We start from the raw sequence: 27,526 nt of genomic DNA on the forward strand, positions 1-27,526 counted from the left end.
TCCATAAACCCCTGCTACTGGGTGCGAAAGGTTAAAAATGAAGTTGGGACTAGCTTAATGGGGTCAAGGTAAACATTTTTCATCTTACTATAAAAAATTTGACCCACTTAAAAATTATCAAGTTAATTTTCACTTAATACAAAACTCTTAAAATCAGTTAGTAATATAGCAATGGTCTATATCAAACAAATGGGTTTTGCGTTTTAAAATTAAAGCTGAACGTTTTACTTATTTTCATACAGTATGTATGTATATGTACTGTATTTGCTTTTAAAATTATATAATTATGAATTAAATTTTGTTGTACAGTATACTTGTGAAACTACTAATAAAGTACAAGGACTTTGTTAATATTAATTGTCAAATGTATGAGGTTTATTCACTGTAAATATAAATTTAATTGAATTTTAAAAATATCTTTTGCATTGAATGTACTGTAATAAATTATATAAAGTTTCAATTGGTTAAAGAGTCCTGTTTATAAATGATAATTTTGCATATTATATCCTCTTTAATTGAATAAAAAAATGAATAGTGAGTTTAACAATATATTGTTATATGATTGCTGCCTGACTCATATTTAATTTGATTTATTTTCAAGTATTATTAATTATAGTGTTGATGATTATAAAAAAATATTTGTTCTACAACAAAACAGTATTAAAAATGCGATTTAAAACTTTTTACTATACATAACAACAAAAATGTAAACAATCAAGCAATTTATTAAAGTCAACTGTTTGTAATTTTTAAACATTTCTACCTGTTTAGTTAGTATCTTGGTTATTTTTGAGAATAAATTGAAAACTCTCCTGTTCCTTTCCAATAAAAACAAGCAGTTCATTGATAAAGATGAGATTCCACATAACACAACAAATAAAATGTTTATAAACATGAACATTTCTTTTTATCCAGTCTGTCTGTCTGTCCATTATCCTTGGCTTGTTGATCCACCTTAAGTATGCAGCTTAAACTGAACAACCTGTGAGAAAGGAAAGTGAATGAAGTATTAGGTAATAGGAACATTTAAGAAAGAAGATACACAAAGAATAAATGAAAGTTTAATAATAAATAAAAGAGAGAATGCAAGTTTACAAAATATTTAAAAAAAGATACCATAATTACCATAATTAAAAAATAAGGAATTGATGAATTTTTAATAGTTAAATTGTATTTGTAGACTATATTTTGATGTTAATTTAATGCTAAATTGTTCTTCCTGATTTATATGAAATCCTCAGAATATTTGTATTGAGAGGTTTTTACTGTGTCCTTTAGATGACTTCATTTATTATAGGTAATTGTATCTAGGTTTTATTGTCCCAATTTTCCCCCCTAACACAAGGTTATACTGTAAATAAATTCATAGAGACGAAGCAAAAGAACGAGGTAATAATAAAATGGCCGACCAGACGACGAGTCCTTGGAACAAATTACGCTGAGACTGACCAAGTAAAAATGTTAATCACAACAGCTCGTCATCCCTTTGTAATATTAAGTTTACCTTAATTTTTTATTGACCACAACTTTTAAATGATTCTCTCAAATTGTTGTGAATTTTTCATAAGATTTTTGAGGACATTTGATATTTTTTTCGCCAGGAAACAAGAGTATAAACCTTTGATAATCTAGAAATGACCTCTCTGACCTCTTGGCATCAACGACTATTAATGGCTTGGGGGAGAAAACGGGAGAATTACGATGCGCGTCTTTGTTGTAAAATTCACTGCCTGCTATAATAGTAATGGACTCTGTGAAAACCTCTGTTTGTATATTTCATAAAATGTACAATAATTATCACTTTCATTTTTAACATTGTTGGTTAAACCTGCAACAGTGTCGAGTATATTCCTAGTACAGACTCTCCATTCACATTCATTTCTATAAATAATTTACTTGGTTAAAATGGACAAAGAAAGATCTATGTAAAAGTATTGTTACTATACTAAATAGTACCTATTTTTATTTATTTTTTTTTTCTATAGATAACTTTATATTGTAAATAAATCATCAAAATATGATATGGTCTTTAAAATGATTTTTAATCTTATTGTATATATTTGTATTGAAAGTATTGAATACAAATGAAAACAAAAAAAGAATTGTTTATTTATTAATATTAGTAGATTATTTTTTTAATCAATTATTTAACACAGAGGCTCTTCACAAAACATGGCTTAGCAATGAGGTACTATACTGATACCTAAACAATTGTTTGTAATATTCATTTTGTGGTCTTTTTTTATTCCCTTTTATAATATTAATATAGAAATTACATTTCAGTGGAAGCCTATATATTTATATATATATAAAATGTTTATTTTTGGATTACCCACCCCAAAATATTTTCACTATTAGCCTAAAGGCATCTTGCTAAAGATTTCAACCCTAAGAAACTTATTGGTAATGTTAAGTATTCACTTAGCTGTCACATGTCACTATACTTTAAGCTCATACATTCAACCTATTAAATTAATCAATAGTTAGTTTTGCTCTTATTTTTATCACCATTGACTCTTTAATACTAAATGTTAATTGTAAATTAATCATTCTAATACATTTATGTCAATCCTTCTTTATGATTATTCATAATTTATTACCATAAATCAATCATAGATTATGCATATTCATTAGTAAAAAGTAAAGCTTGTTTTGTATCCAAATAAACAAGACATTTTTTTAATGCTACATTTGACAGTTTATCTGAAAAAATGATAGAAAAAGAAAGAAATGGTGTGAAAAAGCAATATACCAAGAAGAAGTGCAATTATTTAATTTATTTCTAGTTAATATCACATTAATAGGGAACTAATTAATATGGAACTTGCATCATGTTAATTTGTGCAATACTGTATTCAGTGATATTGGGGCCTGGTCACTTCCTCCATGTGGTTTTACACACTAACGACACAATATGTCCTAAATGAAACTTCTGAGAACGAAGGCAAACCATCTAATCTTTTATCCTCTTCTTTCCATATCCTCTTTCCTTATCATCTTCTTTCCCTATTATCCTCTTCTTTCCCTATCATCTTCTTTCCCTATCCTCTTCTTTCCCTATGTTCTTCTTTCCATATCATCTTCTTTCCCTATCCTCTTCTTTCCCTATGTTCTTCTTTCCCTATCATCTTCTTTCCCTATCCTCTTCTTTCCATATCATCTTCTTTCCATATCATCTTCTTTCCTTATCCTCTTCTTTCCCTATATTCCTCTTCTTTCCCTATCCTCTTCTTTCCCTATCATCTTCTTTCCCTATCATCTTCTTTCCCTATCATCTTCTTTCCCTATCATCTCCTTTCCCTATCATCTTCTTTCCCTATCATCTTCTTTCCCTATCCTCTTCTTTCTCTATGTTCTTCTTTCCCTATTATCCTCTTCTTTCCCTATCATCTTATTTCCCTATCATCTTCTTTCCCTATCCCTCTTTCATCCCCATAATATCCCTTGATCCAACCTTGATATATAGAGCTACCATAGTACATAGTATTGGAAGAAGCAGTCACAGACTACTGTACTAACTTTTTTCACTTTTAACTCAATTTCATTACAACAAGAAAGTATTTAGGTGGGCGATTATTGTGTTTCTCTGACCGGGAAGGGTTAGTAGAACCTTCACAAAGTTGAGATACCTAAGAATTGTTTATTATACCAACTATTCATAGTGTTAATAGGGTTACAGACAGTGGCTTTTACAAGTGCTGTAATTCATAGAAATGTTGACAAAACACTGCATGTAATAAAAGAACATGTTGATAGAGAGGTATCATTCATGTTGTGAACGTCCAAAAATTCCATACGCTAAAGTTTTTTTAAATTACAATTTACTTTAGGCCAGTTAAGTTCAGCAATTGATAACTTCAAATGCTTTTCTTGATGTGACATTTACTTAATAAGTTTGGTTCCCGCTTGGACGCAACTTAACGGCGTACACGCAATGCAAGCAACAGTACAGACACGATCCAAATTACGGTACTTGCGTTGTCTCCTTGCATTGGGTTGGGTACTAGTGCAAAGTGTAATGATCTCTTATAACTAAAATCTCTTAAATACAGAAGATGTTTTTATTATCAGTGACCATGATGATTGTAGCAATAGAAGAATGTTATTTGAATGAAGAATGCTGATGATAGCCTAGATAGATGATCCAGAATTCATTCTATTGATTTCTACAGTATATAAATAAAATATGACTGGGTGAAATTTGTTTGAAAAGGTCTGACATGTTGATGGTAGTGGGTGGTGTATGTGAGAGGCCAAACATGCAAGTATGAGTACGATATAAAAATACAACAAATGTGAAAAAGGTGATAAAGGCACATTGTATTATGGTACTGTTTGAAAGAATTTGTAATAAGTGACTGACTTGATGAAAGAAAATACTGTTCACCTACGTCAATAGTGACCAACACAGATAAAGGGCACACATTTCTCACCAAACTTGTTACTGTCTAGACAGTATAGTAGGACCGTTCAGTTATGAATTGGAACTGGACGGTGATAATAATAGGATTAAATGCCTTTATGGTTTATTTGTTGCGGTCAATACTACAATGGGTCAATTTATGGCTACCGGTACTACCGTATATCTTTTATAAAAAGATGTTTCTGAATTTATAAATCAGGTTTTAGGAAGTAAGAATCTCATAGGAATAAGAGAAATGCTCACATTTGATAGGAATGTGAGATCTTGTGTTTGATATCCTTTGAACCTTAATGTACAGTATACACATTTTTAGGTTAAATTTAAGAAAAATATTAATTGTGTTACAGATTTACTGTATCTTTGTGAATATTCCTTTTAGATACAATAAACAACAAATCTACTTAAATTAGGTAAATTCATTAATGTATTGTGCCACCTCTGTTTGGGTATGTAGGTTAAGATTCTGGGAATCATGATATTATCATTATTACACAGAATATAGATACAATGATCACGTATTAATGGCCAGATCAGATAGGATTCTAACCTATCCTTTACAACTTCCTGTCTGGACTCCGGTTTGAGGAATTTTTTTTCACTGACCGAACTAGTGTAAGTGTAAAAACATAAACAAAATGTGTTGTGCATGTGTTGATGCAGTTTCCTCAATAGTCTTCCTATTTAGTTTATCTGCAGCATATTAAACACCAGATCCATACAGTATTTTCCGTCTTAAAATAAACTTGAATTATTAGTACAAAAATCGTTTGAAAATATGTTTTCTAGTATTCTTCAAGTACTGTGATAAAGACCCACCGGAACTTGTAACCAATAGTAGATAGGCATTACTAATTTGTGTCTTTAATTTGCTGTTTTCTCCACACCAACAGTGAACCATCTTTACTTTCAGGCAAGGGGTGTCCAAATCTTGAAAATACTTTATTTAAATGGGCACTTTTTTATGATGATAAACACCCTTTAAGAAGACCCTTTAGGAAGGTTCTGGTCTGGCCTTTCCCACAAACTATCTATCAAATTGAGTAAATTTTTATGTGGGTTACTGACTATAAAAGGTTGCATAACAGGGTTTAATTCTTAATACAAATCTTACAATGTTTTAACTTAGAGTCTACATATTAATATTTTTAGATTTTACAATCATAGATCCATTTTTTATGGTCAACTGTATGGAATAAATAACAATATTCTCCACACACAATTATTTTCTGATCATTAAATAATATTGAAAGTAATGTTTACACATGGTTTAATGGCTAAGCATTTGATTGTTCCACCTAACAAAACTCTTGAATGTGGCTGGGCGAAATTGCCTAAGGATTTCTTTTTATTTAGGCTATGCAAACAAAACCTATATATACATTTTTTTGTTGTCTATAATAAAGTGACCTTGCTTTTTTACTTATACTTGAGTGTAATTTGGTTTTCTTCATATGAATTTTAATAGTTTGGCTACAAATCTGATTAAATTGAGTAGTCTGTAGACCTATAGTGCTGTGCATTAGACTTTGTCAATGAAATATCGATAAGCATGGTTTGCCAATGTTTACAATATCCATTTGCAATTGGAGAACTTGCTTAATTCTATTCTCCATAAAGTTTGTTGTAATATCACCGCTGTCGTCATGATCAATCATCATTATCATTATAATCAACATTACCATCATCATCATCTCATTATCATCCTCATTTTCGATTTTACGTTTGTCACTAATATAATTATCATTTTTATCATGTTATTTTATCTTCATCTTTATCTATTATAATATCATTTCTTTTAATTCATGCAGTAGCATCTTTAACATGATGTTGTTTCATAATTATCATCATCTTACTTAAAATAGTCTATAATTTATATCGTCTGAAGTTTCAATGCACAGCATCTTCATCAGTAGAGAAAGAGTTTGTTTTCTGTTGATTGAAAGAGTACAACTTTAGAGTAGTTTCACACTTATAGAATACCACACACTGTACTTTATAAGTAAATCCCAACTAAATCCATTATAAATCCTACTAATCCTAGGATCAGTCATTTTGTCTTAAGTACCGTCATTAAGGTGTGTACCGATTGCAAAATCATCTACCATTACTTAAAGATTAAGTAACAACGATAAAGAAGGTAAAATCTCGCCGAGTTTCAAACACGTATTACTAGCTGAAATCCAATGTTTAACTATTCACATTATTACATTTAATGTGATTTATTACTGTACATTTATTTTTTAGATCAGTAAAAATAGTGTGTTAATGTTTGATATCAGTTGATTTTGTAGGATATGGGATAAAAGCTCATTACATGACCCAATAATATTTTGGTCAGGTAGTATAAGGGAGGGGTTATTTATGGGAGGTACTGTAGTGTGCAGAAGTAATATGAGTATTCATTATTTAAACTGTCGTGGTTCGGGAATCCTTAATATTGATTTGCTAGGTTTAGACCATTAAGGTTTGGTTTGTGAAGCCATGTATCCCATGCAACAAAACAATACGCAAGATGAGGCTGCATTTACTCTGTATCATTTATTTTTCTAAACAGGAACAAACCCTGTATAAAACAACGTCATAATTATTATTTTTCCAGCAGTGTAATATAATTTAACAATAAAAACAATCACAAGCAAGCTTACTATAATTATGGTCACTTCACTAATTATCAATTAGTATTACTGTATATAACATTAGTATTACTGTATATAACATTTAACGAACTTATACCTGGATCCAATACACCAATTTCATACTACTAATCACATCAACCTGGTAAGTTATCCAATTAACTTCAACATGGTATGTGATACAACTAACTTCAACATGGTATGTGATACAACTAACTTCAACATGTATGCTATCTAATAAGACAAAGCTGTATATCAAAGAGAAATTAAAAACAGTGAATTCATTGTCGTTACAAATAATGAACGATAACAACTTAACTCGGTTATGCACATGGAGTAATACTGTAAAACATTATGGTTGTATAGAAAATAATTATCTACTCACAGTATTGGCGAGAATCCACACTTAAAAGAAATACAGTATATAACATGTCTTACTCAGACAACAACTAAAACAACTTCTGCAGAACCAATGCTCACGCAGCCTATTCGATATAATCATTCACCTGATATGCAAATACGCCCGCGAATACCAGTAGTGAACAATAGCAATGCAATGCAATATATTGCGCCACCAATAATGTAGGTATAAGAAACTTCGGAAGCTTTCCGATCCATTACAATTTCCCCGCTTGGATGCCCTTTTGACCCAAAAGGAGCGAAACAAACAAATTTATTTTTGAAGAGTGGACATGGGTAAACGATATCGATTTTTGTGAACACCTTTTGTAGAACGAGATGATCGCCTTGGAATTACTCCCGAATCATCACGCTCAACATCTATTTGTTTATCAGAATTCACATCTACAACAATCTTAAAACTTTCAACATCATCGTCAGATTCAGACTCACAACTTTCATCTTTATAGTTTACATCCGCTTCTAGACCATCATACGGCAACCACTCATTCCAATCAAAATGTACCGGTTCTTCCACCACACTCCTAGGATCTGATCGCAATCGTCTGCGGTTAACATAATTCAAAGGACCCCCAACTGCAGAGCGGATACCAAAAACGTCTGCTTCTTTGTTAATAGTCTCAACAATATATGAGTGCTCCTCGAACTTATTAGCCAATTTATGTCTAGTATTAAAATGTCTTCGGCGAAGTAAAACCCGATCACCAATTTCTAATATTTCCTTCGGAGAACAAGACTTATAACGATGCTCTTCTTTAGCTGCTGCTGATTTGATTCTACGTGAAACCACTTCATATGCCCTCTTCATGAGATCAGCTTCTTTAGTCAAATAATCCTCAGACCAATCTTGTTCCGCACCTCCAATAAAGTGATCTAATGGAATTAATGGTTCACGACCAAACATAAGAAGATACGGTGTTACACCTGTAACGGTATGAGGGGTGGAATTATACATAAACACAATATGCTGCAGCAATTCGGGCCATTTGTGTCGATCTTTCGGGCTTAAAGAACGCAATAAACTGCATAAGGTCTTGTTGAAACGTTCGCACTGCCCATTACCTGCAGGCCAATACGCCGTAGTGCGAGATTTTGTCATGCCATAAAGACCACATATACCTCGAATAATTTTACCCTCAAAGGATCTACCTTGATCCGAATGTAACCGTGCTGGCACACCATAATGGGAAAACCAATTATCTCTCAATACACGAGCCACTGTATCAGCCGTCTGATCTTTACATGGGACCGCTAGTGAAAACTTACTAAACACATCAGTCATAACAAGAATGTCCTCATAGCCTCCCTTTCCACGATCCATCTTTAAGAAATCTATAGCAAGAATCTCTTCGGGACGAAAGGCTAGAATATGACGAAGAGGGGGTTTGACCGTTGGTGTAGGGACTTTACTAGATACACAACTAAAACACTTGGAAATATGCGTACGTACATCACCGTTCATACCTGGCCAGAAACATCGACGCTTTAGAAGTTGTATAGTCCGTTGAACTCCTTGATGAGCCCATTTATCATGACATAAATCTATAAAAAGATTGCGCAAATTAGTAGGCACTAACAATTGATGAATTTTACCATGGATATCTTCATTGATCTCTCTATACAGAACTCCACAAATCTCTCTATAACTTGTCCACTGTCTCAACCAGCCCAACATTCTAGAATTATCTGTATTGTAGCGGTCACCAGGACACCATTTTTCCATCCATAATTTCCAGATTTCTCCCAATTCCCTATCTTTCTTCTGACATTCTGCCAACTGCTCATGAGAGTAAGAAGGAAAAATAGACAATGCCTTGTTAATACTACGTGATGATTGATCAATCTCAATACATGGTTTACACTTATTAATTGAGGGATGAGAATCAACATATATATTAAGACATGAAGCGATAACTCCTAGATCTGACTTAAAATCTGTACACACGCTAATCGGACGACGACTTAAAGTATCGGCACATTTGTTGCTAGAACCTGGCTTATATTTGATTTCAATATCGAACATAGCTAACTGAGAGACCCATCTCATTTCTGTAGCGCCAAGCTTTGCAGTTTTTAAATGCGCTAAAGGATTATGATCAGTAAAAATGGTAACCTTTGAACCCTGAATGTAAGAAGCGAATTTATCCACCACTGCCCATTTTAGCCCCAACAACTCCAACTTAAAACTCGATAAATCAGGGTATCGGCATTCAGCACCACGAAGACTTCTACTTGCATAAGCAATTGGATGAAGAGAACCATTAGAGTCCTGCAACAAGCAAGCACCTAAACCTTTCAAACTGGCATCTACTTCAATAACAAATGGTTCATCAAATTTGGGATATACAAGAACTGGGGGTTTAGTTAAAGCATTTTTTTAATTCAACAAATACAGCTTCTTCAATTTCAGTCCAACGAAACCTGTAGGCCTTCCCCGCTTGTGTGTCAGACAACCGGGTTACCAAATGCAAAGGCGCAGCAATTTTGGCATAATTACAAATAAACTTTCGATAGTATGAAGAGAGTCCCAGAAATGATTTAAGTTCAGTAATGCTTTTTGGCGTTGGCCAGGTCAGTATCTTTTCTATTTTCCCATAGTCTACAGCAACTCCAGCAGATGAAATAACATGACCCAAATAGGTTACCTCCGTCTTAAAGAAATCGCACTTCTTGCCCTTAACCTTTAACCCATACTTATACAATCTAGACAACACATTTTCTAATCTAGATAAATGTTGTTTAAACGAAGAAGAAAATATCAAAATGTCATCCAAGTACAACACAATCTGAGTCAAATTCATGTCGCCTAATACATATTCCATTACACGTTGAAATGTTCCCGGGCTATTAGACAGACCCTGCGGCATACGAACAAATTCATACAGTCCCCAAGGAACCCTAAATGCAGTTTTATTAATAGATTCGTCTGCCATTATAATTTGGAAAAATCCATGAGATAAATCTAAGGTAGAAAAATAACAAGACCCAGTGAGTACTTCTAAAACCTCATCAATGCGTGGTAGGGGAAATGAATCTTTCAACGTTTGGAAATTCAACTTCCTATAATCAACGCACATGCGCAAAGACCCGTCTTTCTTTTTGACCAACACAATGGGACTTGCAAATTCGCTCTTGGACGGCCTAATTATTCCCTGGTCTAACATTTCTTGTAACATAGACTTAACACTTGATATAGAATGAGGAGGAATACGACGATATGGTAGTCTAATTGGAGTTTCATCTTTTAAATTGATAACATGAGGAATAACATCACACTTTCCAACATCAAAAGCACTATGAGAAAAAACATGATTATATTTGGACAATAGGTTAGTCACTAGTTGAGTTTCCACGCAATCAAGGTTACCGTTGATAATTACCCCAGGCGGTAACTGCTGGCTCTCAGAATTTAACTCGGTACCACAAAAAGAATTAGAATAAGAGTGATTAATGTCATATAACTTACGCACAGAACCGACGGATACGAGTCGACTTTGGGTGTGGTCACTAAATTTACAATCATCAATATCAGATTTTACACTACCGTCAACAATGTCTGAATGTGAATCACAAGGAACAGTCACGTCAGAATGTTGCAAAGAAACTAAGATACTTGATTCATCCTCATCTACTTGCAAAAGAATTTCAGCCTTTCTATTCCATGGAGCATCAACATGTGTAGCTGTTACCTGTGAAAGATCACGTAATAGATGGAAACCTTGTAATTCGCGTAAAATGTTACACCCAATCAAAACAGGATATTCATTACTATGATTAGTTACAGTGACAGCATCTGAAACTACCAAAAAGCTACCAGTTAACTTTTGTTCACCTATAACAATGGGAATTTCTACATATCCTTCGATTGGAACCTCCACCCCACAAACACCGATAACATTCATGAAAAGTCCATTAACAGATCCCAGCTCTCCAACAATTGACTTTAACTGCTTATTATAGACCGATGACGGAATTATTGAAGCTTCAGCCCCTGTATCCAAGATACAACCTAACTCAGTTGAGCCTATTCTAACGATAGTACATGGACTTCTGGCTACTAATTTATCTACTAAAACAGCATCGGAACATTTCAAGGATTGGGCGTTAGACATATTTCCATTATTGTCCGTGGCAACAACAGGGATATGAACTTCACGTTCAACATTACCAGTTGGAATTGGATGATTGGCTTGTGACTTAGAAACAGTATTAATTATATCTTGAGTAGGCGTATCTGAATCACTACGTTGGATACCCGGAGTATTAGAATTACTACTACGATTCTTATGTGGACATGCATATGAATAATGACCTCTTCCTCTACAAAACCAACACAACCCAGAAGGTATTTCACAATCAGATTTGGTATGACCATTTTTACCACAATTGTAACATTTTAAAGGACCTGTAGAATTTTGATTAAACTTAGGTGGACTAGATATAAATTGGGAACGCTGAATTTCGCTAATTTGTTTCTTTAATGCTTGCAATTCTCGCTTTACTTCTGATAGTTCTGAGGGCCGTTCATTACATTCTACGCCATGTGCACGCGGATTTGTCCTAACAATATCAATTTTATACAACTCAAGAACTTCTTCGCGCATATCAAAAAAAGATTTTCCTCTAAAAGCTAGCTCAATGCGACGTAATTCACGCTTAACTGTAGGATCACGAACACCGTCCACTAAACGCTGCTTTAAAGTAGTATCTTGAAGATGTCTCAAAGCGGATTGCTCAGAGGGGCAAGACGCTTCGACAAGTTGGGAGTACAATTTCATTAAAGAAAGGCTATATTCAGCCAAGGTTTCACCCGGTAACAATTGCCTAGAATAGAATGCTGAACTATATGATGCAACAGAATCCTCCGATTTAAAAGCGAGTTCTAAAATTCTTATAGCCGCTTTCACATTCTTCCCATTTTCACACATGCTCATACTGCATTTAACCTCATCCTTCGCACAGCCACCAAGATGACTAATCAGGGTATCGTATCGATCATCATCGCCCAACGAATAATGATCACAATAAATTCGAAAATCTTCAAGCCATTCTTTTAACGTAAGGTCCCCAGGAGATCTTGGAACACCCTTAAATTTTACTAACTTAATCGGAGGAGCTTTCTGAACCGAAACGCCTTTTAAAACATTAGTTAATGCCGCAATCATATCATTAACGCCATCGCCGCTTGCAGCTGCTTCAGATTTAGATTCGCCTAGCGACATTGCAGAAGGTGAATTTGTGACAATATTATAGTAACTACAAATACTTTAAACACTACTACAATAAACAGAGTTTCAATACAAAAAATAAGTATCGTAAATGTAATACAAAAGTAACAATATTTCATATAAGGTAAGTATAAGCATCAATTCACAACATCATCTTAAATAACAACACACTGGCTGCCATGTCCATCGGAACAAAGATTCTGTAATATATATAAAACCATACACTTTCCGTTCTAAAATTAAATTAAGTTCATAAATCTTATCTGTCCAATACTCCTTGTCTTATGCACGATCCAGGGTTTGGTAAAACAATTGTTGAAAATACACAATGCAATCCTCCTTCAGGAACGCTTGAAACGTTGCATCCATCCTGTCCGTGACGCCAATTTGTCGTGGTTCGGGAATCCTTAATATTGATTTGCTAGGTTTAGACCATTAAGGTTTGGTTTGTGAAGCCATGTATCCCATGCAACAAAACAATACGCAAGATGAGGCTGCATTTACTCTGTATCATTTATTTTTCTAAACAGGAACAAACCCTGTATAAAACAACGTCATAATTATTATTTTTCCAGCAGTGTAATATAATTTAACAATAAAAACAATCACAAGCAAGCTTACTATAATTATGGTCACTTCACTAATTATCAATTAGTATTACTGTATATAACATTAGTATTACTGTATATAACATTTAACGAACTTATACCTGGATCCAATACACCAATTTCATACTACTAATCACATCAACCTGGTAAGTTATCCAATTAACTTCAACATGGTATGTGATACAACTAACTTCAACATGGTATGTGATACAACTAACTTCAACATGTATGCTATCTAATAAGACAAAGCTGTATATCAAAGAGAAATTAAAAACAGTGAATTCATTGTCGTTACAAATAATGAACGATAACAACTTAACTCGGTTATGCACATGGAGTAATACTGTAAAACATTATGGTTGTATAGAAAATAATTATCTACTCACAGTATTGGCGAGAATCCACACTTAAAAGAAATACAGTATATAACATGTCTTACTCAGACAACAACTAAAACAACTTCTGCAGAACCAATGCTCACGCAGCCTATTCGATATAATCATTCACCTGATATGCAAATACGCCCGCGAATACCAGTAGTGAACAATAGCAATGCAATGCAATATATTGCGCCACCAATAATGTAGGTATAAGAAACTTCGGAAGCTTTCCGATCCATTACAAAACAAAAACCATTATACAAATAAAGCCAAAACATTTTATAAATAATTGAACATCAGCTAAAACTGCATTGACACCTGTATTTTATTCTAATTATTTGGTACTAAATCTTGTATAGCGCCATTTTAATGATAGATGGTGTTGTGGACTTAGATTTTGTTACACTACATGTTCCTCTCCTAGGAGTCATGTCAAATATGAAATGAAATGTTATAAAATCTGGTGTTTTCTCCTCTCTCCATGACTGTGTGAACTACTGTACTGTACTAACAGGGTAACCCCTACTCATCTCAAAAGTTGTACTAGCTTCTTAAAAGTGCACACGAAGCGAGTGAGATGGGAATAACTCTGGCAGATATTTATTATTGATTACAGTTCCACTGTCTTAACCACATAATATTTGAGGGTAATAGTGGATGCAATTGGAACGTTGTTTTAAACTATTAACAAGGGCAAGTTATAAATATGGAAATAAAATTCATTTCTTATTGCTGTTTGGGGAGAAACCTAATGTAGGATAAAGACATATTAACCTTATTTGTAATTTTCCATTAACAAAATCAATATATCATTATTATTTTGCCAATATCTGATTTTAATAACTATTGTCAATGCAAGTGAAAGTAAAATACTTCTCTTGTGATTATTCCAATCGCTTCACACAAGGTGTGTTGTGCAACTATTGCCTCATTGTGGATTATGTGATGAACGTACAGTACTTTTATCCCATCCTAAAGGGCCTTCCACACTTGCTCAGGTTCTGGTTCCGTCAAATGAAATCGCTGCTCAATGTTTTGTTTTCACGAAGCCCTTGACAGCTCCCGCCAATATTTTTTATTCAACATGCTCATAGCACGTCAATAAAATCTGATGTGAATCTGAACTCCGGACCGGAGCATGTGTTAAAGACACTTAATATACAGGTTTTTTTAGTCAATTGAAAACTTTTTTTTTTATTGATAATTTAATTTAAAGATATCATTTTGAAAGATTAACAAATAATAATATTAATATAAAATTATTTCAAAAAATATTTAGTTTGTCAATGTCATGAAAACTCTATTTTAAAATATGGGCAAAATTTCTTATGTGGAAAACTTATCCATACATAATTAAAAAATTAACAAAATATTAATATTTAATAAATTAATTTTTAAAAACAAAGTCTTAAATATAGTTTGTCATGGATGTGGTTGATTGTTGTAGAGGATCCTTCTTCATTTTTAATCGAGTAATTTGTCTCTCACTTGCCGAAGTAATTCAATATGATTGTCTTTGTACATTTGAATGGAAAGTCAGTCCAAGGTTAAAAGCACCTCCGTCCACTGATGGCCACAGCCAATAACCTTATATTTGATCTAGATACATAATGAGATAGGGGCAATAACACTTTATGAAATTTGCACGACCAATAAAATGAAATAGATGCTAGTATATAATATATATGCAAATATTTGGTGAGTCTGATATTAATAATAAGAGCTTTTATAAACTATATATATTTAATAATCTTTTTTCCATAGCTTTTAGAACTTTCTTAATCATACTGTGTATAACATTGATTACAAGAAGCGATTTAATGTTTATTTATGACATTAAATTTTACTTTTAATTATTTACCGTGTATGACTACAGTATATGGAGTATAGTCCAAGAGACACTGGGTAATTTAATATGACATTTTGGGAAAATTAGAGGGGTGGGGTTATCCTTGAATTTTATTAATGAAATTGACCAGTCTTGTGTCCGAATTTAGCCTAATTTGTGGTGTGGGATAATACTCTAGCATACGGTTTACATAGCAATACTGTATGTACTTTGTATTATATATTTGTTTGTCTAATTCTTTAATAAAACAAAAGATGTATTATTTAATCGCTGGAACTCTCTATTTTTATTGTTCCACATCATAACTTATTTCAACATATCTTTCCAATTTATTATTATATTTATTATATTCATTTCTATATTTCAAAGTCTGTTCAACTTTAATTTTACACAGAGAAAATGCATCATTTGTTCTAATGGGAATATTTGCATTATCTGTTCTAAATATATCAAAATAATTGGGTTAATAATATTTTACTGTCTAGCTGCAGTTGTACTATACGAAGGGTGAATGGCTTTACATCACCCAACGTATTGTTTATGGATTGCATGCATGACTGGTCAATATATACTGTCCTTGGAAATTGTATAATTAATATTTATAACAATATCTGCAAATAGTGGAAATATTTTTATACAAAAACCAAACCAAAATCATCAATTATATATGTGCTGTAAAATCTTTATTCAGACTTTATTCAGACATTTTATTTCTACCATGTCTCGAAAATAAATGATGATGGTTGTGTGTTGGGATGTTCCCACTTGAGGGCAGAGTTAATGGAATGTACCATTATATGATAGGGGTGTTTCATAAATGTTATATATTCGAGTTGTAACTCTCTTCTCAGAGAGAATAGGCCAATGTCCAGGTATTAGCTACCAACACCACTTTTGGTTCAGATTCAGATTCGATTCATACATAGTACAATGATAATTTGTGGTACATTTATACATGACCAATGTCCCTATTCCTGAACATTAATAATATAAAAATACTATGTGTACAAAATTGTTTACATAGAAATAATAATTAATATTTTATAAAAAAATAATTTTTTATATTAATTAATATTATTATGCCATCTCTTATAATAATGTTTTAATTGGCAATTCAATAATGCATGGAAATGTTAATCCAGTATATTCACCAATTTTTTAGACAATTACTAATTAATAGAATACTTAAGTACTTTCCTTGAAATACCAGTACAGTATTGAATATTTTATTTTAATCATAATACAGTGAAAGTACTCAGTTGCCCAGTCACGGTCTACCAGTGTAAATAGTATGATAATAGAGTTCTTTTTTTTGTAGACTTGTTCAAACAGACAGTATACATTAATTTGTTATTGTTTTCATTTAACCTTGAAATATCAATCATAAAATTATGAAAATGAACCATTTTGTTAATTTGGTTTGGAAAAATTAATGAATTTGTTAACTCAAGATAGATTTTAGAATTATGTTGTAATGTTTTTGATCATCATGCAGACTAAAAAATATGCAGCGTTTTCTAGAGAAGGATTGGGTAAAGGAGACGTTAAGGGGTGTGTGAGTCTTATACTGTAAGAAATACTGTAATAATTACGCTAGAATCAGGTTATTTGATTGTAATATCATGTCATCATCATCATAATCATCGTAATCAACATCACCATCATTATTATCATCATCACTATCATTGTCATTATCATCATTGTCATTATCATCATTATCATTATCATCATCACCATCAATGTCATCATCATCATTGTCAACATCATCATCACCATCATCATATCACCATTCTCATCATTGTCATCATCATCATAATCATCATAATCATAATCATCATCACCATCATTGTCATCACCATCAATGTTATCATCATCACCATCATTGTCACCATCATCATTATCATCATCACCATCATCATCGTCATCACCATCATCGTCATAACCATCGTCATCACTATCATCGTCATAACCATCGTCATCACCATCATTTTCATCATCATTATCATCATCATCATGTTTATAGTACAATCTGTCTGAATATTGAGAAAAGAATAGGAATAATAATAATAGTAATAATAATGGGAATCAATTCTCATGCAAATGTTGCAATTTTCAGTAATTTACGAGTGACGAAGCAAGTCATTAGAAAATGTCTTGCGTGACCTTGAGAATGTCCAATAAAAAGATGGATTGCTACATTAGCTTATGCTAGGCCGGACTAATCCGTAATCTGCCCGTATCTTGAAGCACATTAAAACCAATGAACCGTGTACAGCGTATGTGGTTACTTAGCCTTGTTATTTCATAAAGTGTAGCCTCCATAACCAGAATAAAATCCAAGATTGTTATTTAATATTAAGTTCACTATTTTTCATAATTTAAATTTTTAATCATTCGAAGTACATGGAATAAAATTGAATGTGAAAAGCGTAATGCTTAATTCTCTAAAGTGGTCTAGTGTTTATTTCGAGGTTTTAACATAAATAAAAAATAGATCCTTAGTTGATCTTGCAAAGACAATATTTTCAAGTACACAAATCTTTAAATATATTTATTTTGAAAATATTTTATAACAATATCCTGTAGTAATTAATAGCTAGACTTGGGGTACAAAACATACTTGGACAAGTTGTGGCAATCTCTATTGGAGTCAAGAGGTTTGGGGATGTGTTCCAACTTAGTGAAGATCTTTTAAACAATAGATTTAGGCTGAAATACTGTATGTAATCCTGATTAATGATCAAGTAAACTTTAATAATACCAAACAATTCAGTTTTCTAGATTACATAGGGCTAAAACTAGAGAGGGCACTGTTTGTAAAAGTTGACATTCTTCTACCTACTTGCAAAGGTTGATGTCTCTACTGCCTGCTTGCAAAAGTTGATGTCTCTACTGCCTGCTTGCAAAAGTTGATGTCTCTCCTGCCTGCTAAAGTTGATAACTCTTACCTGCTTGCTAAAGTTGATAACTCTTACAGTACCTGCTTGCTAAAGTTGGTAACTTCTACCTGCTTGCTAAAGTTGATAACTCCTACCTGCTTGCAATTGATAATTCCTACCTGTTTGTAAAAGTTGATAACTCCTACCTATTTGCAAAAGTTGATAACTCCTACCTTGTTGCAAAAGTTGATAACTCCTACCTTGTTACAGAAGTTGATATTCCTCTTGTTGCAAAAGTTGATATTAGACTTTCAAAAGTTTGTCTACCATTTGCCAAACACTGGGCAGCTAATAATTTAACATTACAATGATAAATTAGTAAGCATACACTTGACACAATGATAGTATAACTGTGGATAGACATTACTACTAGGATTTTAATAAAAATCTTTAATATCATGATGTGATTCTTTCAAAAAGAACATTAAACATGTAACACCCATACTAAGTTATTTAATAAGTAAATGTTGTCATTGACAACTTTTCCTTTTTTTAATTATTGCAAATAGTCCATATACTACAGTACCAAGAAATAAATCTAAAAATAGATGTGTATAAAATTTGATGGTTTTAAATGCGTACAAAGCACCAAATTCAAGGTCAAATATGTTTTATTATTTCTGACCTGTGATACTTAGTCATGCGCACCCGACCACCCGCCAAACATCTTTAACCTGCTGTATTTTATTGTTCAGAAAACTTTAACAATAATTCCTAACAATAATTGCTATATAAGAAGTCAAGAGTCAAGTAGAATCTTGAGTGTTGATAAAATGAGGGATAAAAAGGCACATTACAAAAAATAATGATGGAATCAAATTTACCATTACTAAGTAGATGTTTACATAGGAAACAATAGGTCTTTGTATATTTCAATCTTAGCTCAAAAAATGAAAAGTGAGAAGCATTTATTAGAGTACAGTATATGAGCTTGTCTAAAAAGTTCTTACACAAAACATCTGGAGAGTGTTTACACTACGCTGTAGTATAAGAGCTGTATATTACAATGAGCTTATACAGTAGTATGTCATTACTGCATGAGCTGCAGTGTATTACAATAACATTGATACAGTATTGTCATTATTGTCAAGCAGAAATACTGTACAGTACAGTACTATACTACTTGCATAATTCCTGCAGTAACGCTACTACAAAATTGCTTTAATAAAATATACTGGTAGCTATTTTTTTAAATGTCAAATTGTTATTCTTTTTTTTCTCTGTGTGTTAGTACCGTATAACACTGACCATTTAAGCTGACCAGCGTAACATATCCTGGGGTGTATACTGTAGTAGCCAACCCTTATTACTGTATATCATTTGTACAGTACAGTATATACAGTATATTGTATATTGTACTCATACTGTATGTACTGTATCATACCATAATAATACATGTATCACATGTGATACATATGTGACTCTGTATTACATAACTTGCCTATGATACTGTATATAAATGATGTGGAGAAACAGTTATATAGAGATTCGTAGTAAGACATCTGTTAGATGCAGTTAGTAGATGTTCCACATAAAAGGTGGAACGATTTGCTTTTCAAATTCTTTACTAACATACAACAAATCGGAAAATTGTTGGCACTTTTCTTTAACTATTATTTCAGAAATAAAAAACAATGCCATCTTCCATTCCGCAACGCTTGGTCTCCACTTGGAAGCAACGCAAAAGTGAGTTAACCAATCAGAAGCAACAGCCTGGCTGATCCACTACATTATGATTGGTCAAATTACTTACGTTGCGCTTATATCCTTGCATCCAAGTGAGAACCCTGCCTTTAAATAGAACAAATGTGAATTCTAAGCTTGATAATAACGGTACTGTGTTGATGGTTTCTTTTCTCTATTAAATTGATATACTAAAGATTATTTCAGTGATTGTTAATTAATATTTACTAATGGTACAAATAAGTTCCTTTATACATATCTAGTGTCCTTCATTAAAACATTCGTATTTATTATTAAGTTCCTACTCAGGATGGATTTGAGTACTAATGTACTAATATAATGGTAATTTGGGCACCGGTATTATATACCTATTTAAACCGTTATCCTAAAGAAATTGGACTATCGCAAAAAGAGACATTTTAGGTCAGAGAGCCTCTGAAGGAAACTGATATCGTTGTGTCATTACTTTGAAATATAGGCTTTGAGAATTAATATCAAACTCGGTAGATATCTTAATTATCAGTATTCTATGGGCCACTTTAAAAATTAGAACAAATGCCAGAAAAGAGTTTTATATTAGAACATTAAAGGCACAAACCCACTTCTGTATTGAAACAAAGGTACACAAATTAGTACTTGATTTGTTTCAAAATTGTCTGACTAAAAATAGAAAAAAAAATTATAAATAATCTTAATTGACATTTCCTTATACAGTGCACTACTTCAGTAGTTAAATAGAATATTGTAGAACATGACTTGAAAGTGTCTGTTTTTTATTTTAGTTTTCCTTTTAAAAAGTTAATAGATGTACAGTAGTATAAAAAGAAATTTACATTTTATGGTATTTGTATATGTGCATGTTGAAATCAGTTCAACCTATTTCTCTGTGGTATGAGCAAGAGAAGAAAAATATAAACTTTTTAAATTTTAAATGATGATAATATAGGTATATTTATTTCATACAATTAAAGCCATACAAGGCAGCCAAAGCCTGAAATACATACAGTTTTTACAGAGATAAAATACAATGAAGTTTTGATATTATGATTATTAAACTAAAAACTTACTAACTAAAATAATTTCACAAATATAAACTTAAAAGGACTGATTTTACTTCACCCCTAAATAATAGCTTCACTTAAAAAGAGTTTTAAATTTATTTGCTAAATAAAATTAATTTCATTCTATAGTGTTGCGTATTTTTGATTACTATCAACATCTTAACGTAATGTGTATTAGCATATGGTCCGAGTGTTTACTTACTGACCCCTACATCCTAAGGTGGGGTCAATTCGTAGGAAATGACCACAGCATAATATCCACAGCATAAACCAGCAATCAATGAAATTGTTTTTTTCCCAGAAATTTATTTTTAGCAGATGGTTATCTAGAACTTTAATATATTTTTGATAGATGGATTTCTTGTATTTTTAATATGAATATGAAGGTTGGAAATTCATCAAATGGACATTTTTTTTATAAGGGGTGGGGGTTCGTGATTTTTCATTTCTTATTTTTGCTCTTCAAATCCATCAAACTTTAAGAAACGTTTATCAAAAAAAAACCGAATATACAAAATTAAAAAAATATTATTGAACCCATAACAACCTGTTTTTTGTGTTATAAATATAATAACTATAAATAAATAATTTTTCTTAAATTATTGAATCTTATCGGTTATTACATCACAATTAAGTTCATTTTTTTCAGTTTAAATTAGAATAGATATATACTAGGCCTACTGTGATACATCTTATTCCATAGTTTAATTATAAATGTTTCTTGTCCATTTTACTCACTGTATCCTATAAAAGACAAACATGTTTTTCAATCTCAAAAACCGTAATATCAATCAAAATATAGGCTAAGAAATTATAGAAAAAAAAGTCCAATGCATTTATTTCCAATCTAATATACGCAACCAATACCATGGTTAATTTTATCTTAGCTAGTGAGTCTAAATTGGGTTAATTGTGTATCGGGGAATTGTCCAGGAAAAAAGTTACCTTCAGGGAATATTGTAATATTTATAAATCGTAAAACAGAAAGCACATGCCTGACATTAAATGTATAGAATCATTTGTGGATATTATAGGAGCGTTGTTTAATTATTGGACAGAATCGGAATACGCAGTATTCTCACATGAATGGTCTAAATCTAAACATGTTGCTACAATGTCAATTGGCTCAGACTCGGAGGTGACAGGCCAGTAATCAATTTCTGTATACGCTACTTAACCTTCGCCGTGTTATTATTACAGTTTATGAAAGTATAAAAATAAATCGGTTAGTTGCCCATGTATTGTATTTTTAATTACAATCTTGACACTTTGATGAAATTTTGAATAATTATTTTTTAAATTATATAATGAATATATTTTTTATGGAACGTTGATCTATTTGTTCATGATTTTCCTCAAAATGTAGATTTTCCTAATTTGTTGCTTTTATTCGTTTCAACTGTTTGCCTCTAACAAACAATAGTTTTTTATTTTTTTAACATAAAAAATGGCTTGGAATTTGTCACAGCAAAACAGAACAAAAAATGCTAAAACAAATATATTTTTGTCAATATTATAAAATAGGTATAGTGACAGTACAGCACTCTCAAATGGTTATGCCTCCTCAAAACTTCTTTCAGATGTGTAGGTTCGAATCATTGAGTAAATTGTGAATAAGGAAACATTGTTGATAACATAAGATACCTTAATGACGTTAACCTGTGTAACTATAAGCCACAGTATTTGTACATTACTTATTTGCGGTTTGTTTTGTGGTTGAAGCTCTTTAACCTGTGGTCTCGCACCTTATGTCCAACTGGTTCTGTTCTTAGTATCTCTATCCATACTTAAGTTCCACTAAAGAGTCCATTTTCGTAGTATTCAACTTACAACTTATTTATAACATCATTACTGTAAAGTAATGAATTTTATTAATCTAAATTTGTTTAATTTAATCAGCTTACAGATTTTAAAATAAATATTTGAGGAACGTCTAAGAAAACATGAAAAAAAATAACGATAAATAAATATATTTTTGCAAGTATAGGAACAACATTAGTATTTTCTACAGTTTTATATCCGTTTGGTTAAAATGCTTGCTGTACAATTCCAGAATTAAAGTTCTAGGTCCGTATTAATGGTTGCTCTATTCCTTTAAACATCTATAATGTATTTTCAAATTAACAAGAAGTATTTTGACCTGCTCAAATTCATTATTGATCTTCTAATATTGAATAACATTTCCAACATATGCATAGTGAAAAGAACAATTAATTACGACTAGCTGTTACATAAATGTTATATTGCCTAGGCTGGTGGCTTATTCTTAAAGTCACATAATTTCAAAAAGTGCACTTAAAAATGTACTTTAAATTACTTTTATTTAAACGACAATCATTATTAAGCTGTAACCTTGGATTGATTTTCTGTGGGGATAAACTTTTAAGACAAAATTGACCATCATTTTTCTGCTTTTATATCATACACATTTTGAAATTCAAATCAACAAAAATTATGATCGTTATTAATATGACTTTTTCAAATAATTTGCTTTTCTTGTGCATCAACTTCTTGTAACAAGATATTAATTACCTTATTTGACAACATTGATTTTTGAGGTGAACTATTAGTGGTTATTTTGAATTGAAAATCATTCATTCATTAATATTTTAGGGTACAGACTTATTTTACTGTCGTCGGTTATCAATCAAAATTAGTAAAAGTAGATAGAAATAAGAGTACCTAAAAAGTTGATGTTTGAAAATGTATATAACTTGTATTAATTGCAAATGTAGAATTAAGATAAATTGACCACTCGTTATCAAATGGGCTTACTTTGATGCTTACTGCAGTCAGGACAATCACACATGAAACTATTGGGTACTCCTTTTCACCAAGGGAACATTTATCACTCATATTTACCAGGGCAACCATACCTAAGACAACAAGGCAACAACTTTTATTTTTAATTAAAAGCCAAATCTTATATAAAGAGGAACTTTCATATAGGATCTTCTCCGTGCTACAATTTCCATGCTTAGTTAGACCCTCAATGCTTTTCTGCCACTTATTCAACACTCTAGTTTTACTTGAGCAAGTTCTGCAGTAACTGCAGTAAATTCTAACATGTTTTCTACATACAAAATCTTTCTTTTGCTAAAATCAATCATTACAAAATTCTTTACAAATGTCCGTAAACGAAATATCAATTTATTTGTTGCAATCTAATGTCATGGAGTCCATTTTCTAGATTAGCTCATATCAAAAATTTCCTGCCCATCACAACCAGAATATTTTATATCGTTTTTATAATTTCTTAGTTTTCAAATAAATCTTAAAGTATTAATATAATTGCAAGATTATTAGTTAAACATAATAGTTAATTTTACGGCAATACAAGGTAATATAATAACCTAATAATAATAGTAATTGAAGTTTTTTTGTCAATTTTATATTTCTGTAGGTTATGCAATGTTTGACAAAAAAAAACTTTATTTATTATATAACATTTCTAGCTTTAATTAAATTTAATGTTTAGAAATGAACAGTTTTTATTGGTAAAAGTACAGTTAATGCTTTATACCTAATTTGCATAATGCATTCTGAATTAACATTCATAAATATTTATAATTATGAATATTCATGAAATAATGTTAATGTATTAATGTATGTAACAGAAACAGAGAAAAAAATATGTAAAACATTATACTAATAATAGTTTAAGATGTGTATCCTATTAATGTAAATTTTATTTTAAAATTAATAACTTGTTTTCAGATTAGGTTGGTTAGGCCCCAAGTTTGTAGCATGACTGAACACTGTGGCTTATTTGAGTATACTGTAGTTGGTTGACTTATGTGAATAGATGGTTACATCTGCTTTATTAACTACTAAATCTCTGCAATATTTAATATACGGATTGTGTAATATGATCTAACGATTCTATTGTACCCGGCTACTTGACCTTGGATACTTGCTACTAATCTATGTTCTAAAAATGATCTTTACAAAATGGTATAACCCATTGTATGTCCGCTGCACAATTGAATTTTGATAAATGCCAACTCTCACTAAACACTATTATATGCCATTGTTAATAAACAAAAGCGCTCACAACAATCTTATGTGTTTTCAGAGGTGAAAGATCTGTTATTTTCCACAAACCTTCTGATCGTATTTTTTCCATCAAGTTCCAAAAGAGGGCAGTATACATTTAAATGATTGTGTGTCATGTGACTTCCTGAAAAGATAAAAAGATATGCAGTTTTCGAATGTGTTATGGCTTGATATTTTATGGCTAATCCCCTACTAACACTATCGGATGTTTAGTATAACCCATTGCACTAATATAACCACTTATGGTCAGCCCATTCTTAGATAAAAAAAATATTATTTCTGAGAAAGGAAAAACGACTGATAAATATTTTTCCGGTGGCCTTCTGTTGTTTATGAATGTTCATGGATGCTATCTGATTTTATATCCTCTACTATAATAATTTGTGTTCACATATTTACATTTAGAATTATTAATTTATCATTATTCCAATAAAAATTATAAACCATAAACTTATTTGTTGTGTATTAATTATTTATTTTAATATATACAGTATTATTGAATTATATTTTATATGTATTTTGAGTTTCATTATGACCCAGGTCAATTCTAGATCAGATTAGAGCAGCATCAGCTGTAAATTAGTATGAAAAATATTAGTGTGTTCAGAGAATATAGGGCCACTTTTACAGTACCTTTTTAAGTGAACCATAAAATAAAGCTTTGAACCTAATTATTCTGTTGAGTATTACGTCTATTTTTGGACAATTCTAATTTAGAATGAAAGATTTTTACTAATGTTTCACTAAATTGGTTACTGTACTATACCAAGTCTGATTCTAGATTACTACGAAAACAAAATTTAAAATACTAAAAATGTTGTCCCATAATAGTGGCCTTTAGTTAGAAGTAATCACCTACAAAGAAACATAACCCAAATGTTTATTCAATCATTTTGACCCCATGCCTTAAGTTCAAAATGTTTATCAACTTCCTCGGTTACTGAAACCTACGGTCAACACATACAAATCTTATATATCATTGAAAACAACTATGCAATAGCTTTTAAACCATTACTGTGTGGAAATAACATTCTCCAAGGAAGGAAAACGAGCTTCATCCGGTGGCCTTCCACGAGTAGCAGCTAGGACTTACCTTTCGTGTCCAGAATACACTACATAGGATACTTATGCTGTGATTGATTACATGTCCCTGGAAAATTAATAACAACTCCCAGAGTTACCTATAAATTGCTTAACAACTTTACTTGATAGCATATGTGTAATATTAAGATGATTCATGTTTAAATTTCTACGTTTTTTTGATATAACACGAAGTACTCAGCGTCATGTGTGAATGCACATGTGCGTTATTGTAATAGTAGCCATTTGAATACAAAATACAGGTAGTAGAAAGATTGTAGATTTCGTACATAGACTATAATATCAGTTGATTCTCAGTAAAACACAGATGGTCAACGCACTTTTGTCTAGACAAATATGCAATAATGTTTTAATTAGATCACTCTATGAATATTGACAATTTGTAAAACTAGAAAGTATATTTCTATCTACTATTTATATTATTAATAATTAACCATCACATTATTAGTTATCAATACTCATCAATCCTGTCATATCAATTATCATTATCATCCAATCAACATCATTATCATTTATTCCATCAAAATCATTATTATTATCAATTGGTACAATTATCAGTATCATCACATTACCTTTTGCTATCATTTTCTATTGACAAATTAAGGGTTGTCAAACATAAAAACTCCTCTAATGAAAGAAAGCAACAAAACAAATAACATTAATAATATTCAAGTTTTTAACTCGTACTTGTCTGATATGCTACTATTAAATTGTTCCATGGTTCGTATTCAATCTGATAATTCTATGTTACAGTGAACATATTTGTCTAGATTACACTGGGCCAAAAATAGTGTGTGGTAACATGGTCTAGCATCCTTTTTCGTGGTAACATTAAATCATGCTAACAGATCAAGTTATTCTATGAATTTTACTGTGTTGATAACTAACAAGAACCACATAATATGTGGTAACATAGTCTAGTATTCTTTTTCTTTGCTCTATGGTAACTTTAAATCATGTTAACACTAAACAGATCAAGTAATGTTACTGTGCTGATAACTAAGAACCAAATGTGGTAACATAGTCTAGTATCTTTTTTCTTTGCTCTATGGTAACATTAAATCATGTTTAACAGATTAAGTAATTCTATGAATGTTACTGTGCTGATAACTAAACAAGAACCAAATAGTATGTGCTAACATGTT

General features: G+C 31.5%; 1 protein-coding gene and 1 long non-coding RNA gene across 3 annotated transcripts in view; one reads left to right on the forward strand and one right to left on the reverse strand.

The window, feature by feature from the left end:
* Window positions 1–27,526, forward strand: part of LOC144851846 (BCL11 transcription factor A-like) — a 74,939-nt gene that overhangs the window by 12,656 nt on the left and 34,757 nt on the right. The gene's annotated exons all lie outside the window — the stretch shown is intronic.
* On the reverse strand, window positions 790–25,623 carry LOC144851856 (uncharacterized). Of its 2 annotated transcripts, none has more exons than XR_013614233.1 (2): window positions 25,329–25,623; window positions 790–982 (listed from the first exon to the last, which is right to left on the reverse strand). It is a non-coding gene; the product is annotated as an uncharacterized LOC144851856 (long non-coding RNA). The 2 variants fall into 2 exon arrangements; XR_013614234.1 differs by lacking the exon at window positions 790–982 and adding an exon at window positions 18,643–18,768 and having other exon boundaries at window positions 25,329–25,341.

This window comes from Antedon bifida, chromosome 9 (genome assembly GCF_963402885.1).
Source record: "Antedon bifida chromosome 9, ecAntBifi1.1, whole genome shotgun sequence".
NCBI lineage: Eukaryota > Metazoa > Echinodermata > Crinoidea > Comatulida > Antedonidae > Antedon > Antedon bifida.